Raw genomic sequence first — 7921 nt, 5'->3', positions numbered from 1 at the left:
TAAGGAAATGGAGCATGAATTCTAGATTCCCTTTTCTATATAAAGAATAGACAACCATCGAAATAAACAGATATAGTCCAAGGTCAGGACTGTGGCAAACTAGAGTTATCAGGAATAAGGAGTAGTAGGATAATATCAGCTTCCTAAGGGATGGGGAGAAAACAGGCTCAGAGCTCTGATGACAAGGTTAATCTTGAATAATTAAAATAGTTAACATTTCTTATTTACTTCATAGTGGGTGCTATTTTAAGTTCTTTATAGATGAAGGGGATAATAAATTATACAACTATGTAAGTAAAAAGCCTGTATAATCAAAATCTATACAGCCTGCTTCTGAAGAATGTGATCTTAACCACCTTTTCAATCTGATTTTCAAGACATTTCCCGCTTTACAGCTAATCATCTAGCTTGTCCAGACATAGTGCAGTCAAGGAGCATGAAATGGAAGCATGATCCATTAGCTTTTTCAGGGAGAAATTAATGAGGTTAGAGTGTTAGAGAGGAGCAGAAGAGAACACAAGATGTTGGAATTGCTGCAATGCTGTCTGGAAACATCTTATTCACAAGTGTGTCCCTTAGATCTGACTACTCAAAGTGTGGTACATGAATCAGGGCTGACTTGCAAACTATGTGTTGCCTTTTCCTAATTGCTTATAGAAGAAGTTGAGAGCAAACATTTAGAGTTTCCCAGCAAATTGAGTTTGTTCAATATCACAGGAAATGTGGGCCTCCTCTCCCTAAATCAATATGCATGAGCTCAAGTGTTGCAGAACTGACACAGAGATAAGATGGTTGGAATTTTTTTTTTAATTATAACATTAGCAATGACAATTAGTCCTTTAAGAGTCCTGCTTGGGAAAGAAAGGAAAGAATGTGACTCTTGGAATGAGCACAGCTGACTGGCTACTGTGATGATTCCACTGTGCCTTCTAAGATCTGAGCTACAGGCCATGAACAAAGAAAACAGCTTCTCCAGGAATGGCTTGGAACACTCTGGGGAATGGTATAAACGAATGTGTGTAATTCATGCAAGGAGTACTACTGAGAGTGCTACCCTGGTTGTTGTGACCTATATTATTGACATAGAAACCTGGCCAGCCAAGGCCTACCTTCAGAATGAGATGACCTTGGGTCTAGTTTCAGCAAGACTCTGGCAACCTCTGTAATCTTGAGAAAGTAATTTAATCCCTTTAATCCCTTTGCACCTCCCTGTGATCATCTGAAAGAAATAAATATGAAGAACAGGAATTGGGGAGCAGAATTTGCCCAACATAGAATCCTAAAGCTCTAAGAAGCTACAAGGACTACCCATCCAAGGATTCTGAGGAATTCTAACTATGAAATTCCATCGCATGTAGCCTGTAGTTTCCTACACAGCTATCTGAATTACAAATTTAAATGACTATTATACTGGGTGTGATCCACTAAATAGAGTAATGTATGTCCTTTACAAATGACTAGAGAATGGCAAAGTAATTTTCTGATAGTTCCTGAATTTGCAGCAGAAGGATGCATGATGTATCTTCTATGGAACACATTGTGTTCCTGGTGTTTCTTTTTTTTCCATGGGGAGTCTTGCTTACATATGTATATTTTAAACCTTCAGTGAAAGTACTCATTAGAAAAACATAATTGCCCTTAAATTTCCTAAATTCCTTTTCTAACTATTGCTATATTAAGCCCCATTTGTCTCCACTCTTTAAAAACCAGAATGTATGGTATAGCCACTTAAACATATAGCATTTTTAGCCTAATAATGGTGTTCAGGTTTTTCTACATTCTACTGCATAATTTTCTACATTCTATGATTTGATGGTTTTATCTTTTGTGTATATTTATACACATTTTATATATAACTCAAGAGCTCAGCACAATGAATATTATTCTCATTATAAAGAGGTAATGAAGGAACAAATTTGGGTCAGAGCTCAAATATTTGTTTTTATTTGGATCAGAACATTTTGTTATTATTCAGTAAGACCTAAAGTAAGTGTTATAACTTAATTGCTTCTGGGTGGTTCTTACAGAGCTTCAAATGGATCTTTGTTTTACTTGATTTGGCTGAAAGGATATATCTGATTGAACTGTAATAAGTAGCAATTCAAGACTGGTATCTCCTGAACAAAATAATAAATCCCAAGTGGTATTTTCTTCTGCAATCCTGCCTCTCAGCAGGTGCTACAAAAACTGTTTGCTTTGCATTTAAATAAGGGGCTAATTATATTCCTGTACATGATTTTTATGAGAAAATAATGTTCTAGATTGTTTTCTAATCTGTGATTTAATATTTGCAGACTCACAGATACTCTACTTTGTTGCCAGCATCTGGTCAATGGCATACTACTTATTTCTGGATACACTTTCAGAAGCAGCTTTAAATAATAGAAGGTAGATTGTGTCTATTATTTGATAATAAAAGCAAATTCCACTTCTTGCTCGGTAATCATCTTTAAAGAGCCAAAATACAATTATTAATACTCAGTTAATCATTTTTTCCATTTACATTTCCACAGATTAATGTTAATAACACTAAATAGAAATATTCTGTATTGAGAATTGCTCCCCTGAAAATGTATTCGCTCTGTGATTTTTATTTATGGCTTTATTTGAATTAAACAAAGTGTTATTTAAAAAAAACAAGGAAGCATTTTAGTATAATTATAATGGTGACTCAGTATACTTTGAGATTTTTGTTTTGCCAGAGTAAACCATTTTTAAAAATTCTAGTTTATTTCTAACCTCTGAATCAGCATTCCTCTATTGTCAACTGTCCCTAGTTCTCTTAATTGAAAAGTATGACCTTGCAGGCTTGCAACCCCAGAGAGCATATGATGAAATGGAAGGGAGAAGTGGGGTAAGAAGACAACTGAAAAGTAAAATAAAGGGTGACATCCATCAAGATGTATTATACTCTAACTGACATGCTGAATTGAAATCTCTTTGTATAATTACTTAAAGATAATTAAAAATATTATTTAGAAAAGGAAAATAAAGAGAAAAAATGTAACACTCACCAATAATTTGAAATTCTAGTTTATTTCATCCCTAAAACTTTTCTGGTTGGTTTCAAATCTATAAAAATGAAATCATTTTATGACAAACTCAAAATCTATATATTTTTTGGCTGCACTGAGGCTTGAACTCAAGGCCTCATGGTTGCTGACACTCTACCACTTAAGCTACTTCAATCCTGACTTTTTCCACTATCGAATGCCTGAGTTGCAATCCACCTACTCTAGGCTTCCCTTGGTTGCTGAAATCAATAGGCAGAAGCCACCACATCCAGTTTTCTCCATTGAGATGAAGCCTCATGGACATTTTGTGTGTGTGTGTGTGTGTGTGTGTGTGTGTGTGTGTGTGTCTCGGTTGTGGGCCTGAACTCTGGTCCTGGGCGCTGTCCTTCAGCTCTTCAGCTCAAGGCTAGCGCTCTACCACTTTGACCCACAGTGCCACTTCTGGCTTTTTCTGCTTATGTGGTACTGAGGAATCGAACCCAGGGCTTTATGCATGCAAGGCAAGCACTCTACCACTGAGCCACCTTCCCAGACTGCACATGTACTTTTCTGTCTGTGTAGATCTGAAACCATTTCCACCATTTTTGGCATCCCAAGTAGCTAGGATAATAATTCATAGTTACTGGTACTTAGCAAAATCCTTTATATTAACTGTAGCAACACAGGTTGTATGCCTAAATTTGCTAACCATCTTGTAACTTTTCAAATTTTTATTACTCACAATAATCATATTTTAAGGAGAAAGTTTTGTAAAGAGTTTTGCAAAGCAGGTGGGGTGTGTTGGGAGGGGAGATGGGAGGTCAGGGATGGAAAATAAAAAATAGTTTTGTAAAGATCTCAAAATATGTAACCATATGAAGTACTTATTCTTCACCCTCCACCCCTAGAGGAAGGTAGGAATTTTTCAATTTCTACATGTTAAACCAGGAGATGGCAGAGACTAGTTTGTTGTTTTACCAAAAGGTCACACCATCTGCAGCAGAGTGATGGTCTGAAAATCAAGCACAATGTCTTCTTTGTGTATTTTCTACACATCTTCAGGTTCTGGCTTATATTCTTCTTTCACATTTCAACACAGTTGGACATCTAATGATGAGAAAAGCATATGCCATCTTGATAAACACAAATACGTAATGGCTGCACTCAAACAATCAAGTCATTTCAGTGTTGTGAATCTCCTTTTTCTTCTGCTCTCTGCAGAAGAGGGAGGTATTTAATACCAATAAAAGATGCATTTAATACCTTCTACTGGTGCTAAGCCATCTGCTACCAGTTCTAACATTCATTTTTAAAACAAATCTTTGTAAATGACTGAATTGTACATCATTCCAAAAATCTGTATTCATTTGCTATCATCCTAAGGTATCTACATATATTGCAATATAAAGAATTATTTGCCAAGTTTAGACTAAGTATGCAAAAAAAACCTCTTCCAATTAAAAAAATGTATTAAGGAGATTTGTTTTCAAAAGATTGAAAAGATGTCAAATATGGAGACTTGCATCTGTAGTCCCAGCTACTTCAGAGACATAAATCAAGAACTTCATGGGCAGAAATCAGAGAATCATGGTTTAAGGCTAGCCAGGGAAAAAAGTTAGCAAGACTCGATCTCAACAAATAAAGTGAGCAGTATTAGCATGTACTTATAATTCCAGGTACACAGGAAGGAAGGAAGGTCATGGTCCAAGGCAGTCCTAGGCAAAAAACAGGAACCTATCTTAAAAAAACTTTAAAAATTGCTATTATAAAGGTGATATACAGAGGAGTTACAGTTCCATAAGTCAAGTAATGAGTACATTTTTTGGATGTCATTTCAATAATATTATTTTGTATGATTAGATGCATATAGGCATTGTGCCTTTCTGGCCCTCTCTTAAAAGTATCCTCCTTTGGTCTCATTGTGTATGAATGCCTAGAGAACTGTATAATTTTTTATACTGCAATATTTTAGATCTAGCTTCCCATATGAAATAAAACTTGCACCGTTTGTCTCTCTGAGCTTGGCTTACTTCTCTTAACATGATTTGTTCTAGGCCCATCCATTTCCCTGCAAATGACATAATCTTACTCTTATGACTGTGTAAAATTCCATCGTGGACAAGTACCACAATTTTTGGATCCACTTATATGTTACAGGGCATCTGGGCTGTTTCCACAAAGAATTATTAGCAGCAAAATTAATCTTTGTCTTTAAAGCCTTCATCTGACAAATCTTGTGTGATAAAGTTCCTGTTTTCTTCTCTCATGTTACATACATTTTAAGTTTGTCTTATATTTAAGCCAGTCCTTACTTAGTACATGCTGTGTGTTGGAGAAGAGTGATTACTTCATCTCTGATTTCCCAGGGCCTATTTCTTGTTCAGCACAAATAAGGCACATGTTCATCATGGGAAAAAGAACCCCCTTACAAAATAAGCAGTTTCTCTGTTTCCAATTGTTAATCCTATTAGAAAAAGACACAACTTCCTTTGAACATTTCTGAATGGTTAAAATTTTAAATAAATGCATGGCACCTACTACTCTTCTATGATTGTGCCCATATGCTACACAGTAAAAAGGACATATTTTTCTACATTTGAATTACTGTATTGTGCCCACATTCAAACTATCATCTTCCTTAAGAGTCTCGTGAAACCATTCCCGCAGTGTAGCTGGATATTCAAAATCCAGAATAAGCCCAACTATATTTTCTTAAACATATGGCACTACTTTGCCCAATGGCTTACTTTTGCAAATTGAGTTTACATAGCAAATTTCTTTCAGCATTTTTCTGAGAAAGGAGCTCTTCCTCAGTGCTGTAGATAGAACTTTTCCAAATTTCTATAATATTAAGAATTACCCAGAACACTTGAATGAGAACTTCTGGGTCACAAGGGACCCATGTTATTTTTATCCACAAAGGAAACTGGACAACCAAATTGTAGAATATAGATATGAGCTTAGCTCAGTCACTACAGCCTAGGAACTGAAGCTGGGATATCAAGCAGAGGAAGGAGAGTTGGGGAGAAAGAGAGTTAATAAGGAAAGCACACACATGGGTAGGTGGATTTTAGGTAGTAAAAGACCAAGGATGTATAGGTATGTATAGATATCAACAGGTGCAGATGTAGCAAACTATGATACTTGCTTAAGAAATAAAGAGATGCCCTGCCTACTTCAACTGCCCAGTATTGACATGGTCTGAGACCACCAGTGGATGTCTGCCATGACAGATAATATATGACTATATGACTGAGTTTTCGTATGCATGTATATCTCTGAAAAAGTTTAATTTATAAATAAGGCACACTGGGTACTGAAAAAAGTCTAGTAAGTATAAATAATAATAAGTGTGAAATAACAAACATTTATAACAAATATAACAACTGAAAATAAGAGCATAGCACTATAGTATAAAGTTACTTTAAAATTTATATTTCTAGACTTTTTCCAATGCTTGTGAAGAAATGTACTCATTACCTTGCTCATGTAACTGTAACCCCTCTGTACAGTATTTTCACAATTAAAAAAAACTTATTCAAAAAAAAGACTTTCAGACTAAAGATGTCATGGAGACATGGAAAAAGCAGGGACTTCCATAGTGGTAAGGTTCAGACCGTGGACATACTGCAGTAATATTGCACAGGGCCCTGAATGCCAAGGGTGGAAATGTGATTAAGTCTGTCCCCTAGAAACATTAACCTGACAGACGTTAATTAGAACAGTTTGAATTAATTCAAAACAGTAAACTAGAAGCTCCCCAAAGGGTCTCATTTCAAAGACAAGAGGACAAGTAATGAAGGATAGTGATAATGAACTAGAACAGCCATTATATATAGAAGATCCTGGGGAAGTGTTTGTGCTTTATCTTCAATGGCCTGCTTCCTTAAAACATGCAAATGTGCGCAACAACTATTTAGTGAGCATTTCTTCTGTGCTGACATTTTGCAAAACTTTGGAGATTAGGACTTGACCATACTGCTAACAGGCTAATGTGGCTGACAGAATTAAGTCTACAACCACAGTGAAAAGGGAAGCAGGGCAAGGAAGGATTAGGGAAAGCAATTACTTTGTAACATTCTTCTTGTGAATTTACTGCCTGGGTATTTTCCAGTAGAGAGTTTGCCTTAGATTTCCTGTTGAACATATTAGTTTCAATTCACTGAAGCTGAAAGTTAAGAGAGAAGACAACTGGACTGGACCTTAAAGAGTATCTGGGTGGTCCATGGCATGCCCAGACAGGACCCTCCTGTCTTCACACACCAGTTTTTAAGAGCTAGTTTTTATCTTGTCTACCCACTCTGAGTGGCTGTTACTGTAATTACATTTAAATTCCCATGACCTGGACAGTTCTTTGAACCACACATGAATGGTTTTAAATCTCACTCTTAATGCAAAAAATAATGATGGGTTGAGAACTGATTGGATGCTAATTATAATTGAAAACAGTAATGTACCCCAAAGGCAGTATGTATGGCTATAAATATGCGGACACACATTTATAAAGTTTACATGCATACATGCACACACAGATGTGGGCATAAACACATGCACAGTAACTGTATATAATATTCTAACATTTACACAATGGTAGGGTATAAATTGCTAGTTTCTCTGATTAAATACTAGTAAGCACTGTAACATTAAACTAACCTCAGCACAGGCTAAGGATATCACTTTGTTGGTATTCTGTCACCTGTCACATTGCCAAATCCCCCATTGACCCACTTCACATTCCACATCAGCATATATCCCTCCTGACACAGGCTGCTCCACAGTCTTAGGATTTTCTTTTGTCAAAATTGAGCTGTTGAACTCTGGGGGGGATGGGTAATTCGGTGGTACAATGATTAGATAACAGGGATGAGTCCCAAATTTGATTTCACTTTTGTTAAAAACAAAAAACAACCCAGCACTGTGGCTCATGA

Source organism: Dipodomys ordii, unplaced genomic scaffold (assembly GCF_000151885.1).
Source record: "Dipodomys ordii isolate 6190 unplaced genomic scaffold, Dord_2.0 Scaffold172, whole genome shotgun sequence".
Classification (NCBI taxonomy): domain Eukaryota; kingdom Metazoa; phylum Chordata; class Mammalia; order Rodentia; family Heteromyidae; genus Dipodomys; species Dipodomys ordii.
The sequence above is the reverse complement of the archived record's forward strand: the minus strand, read 5'-3'. Positions refer to the sequence as shown.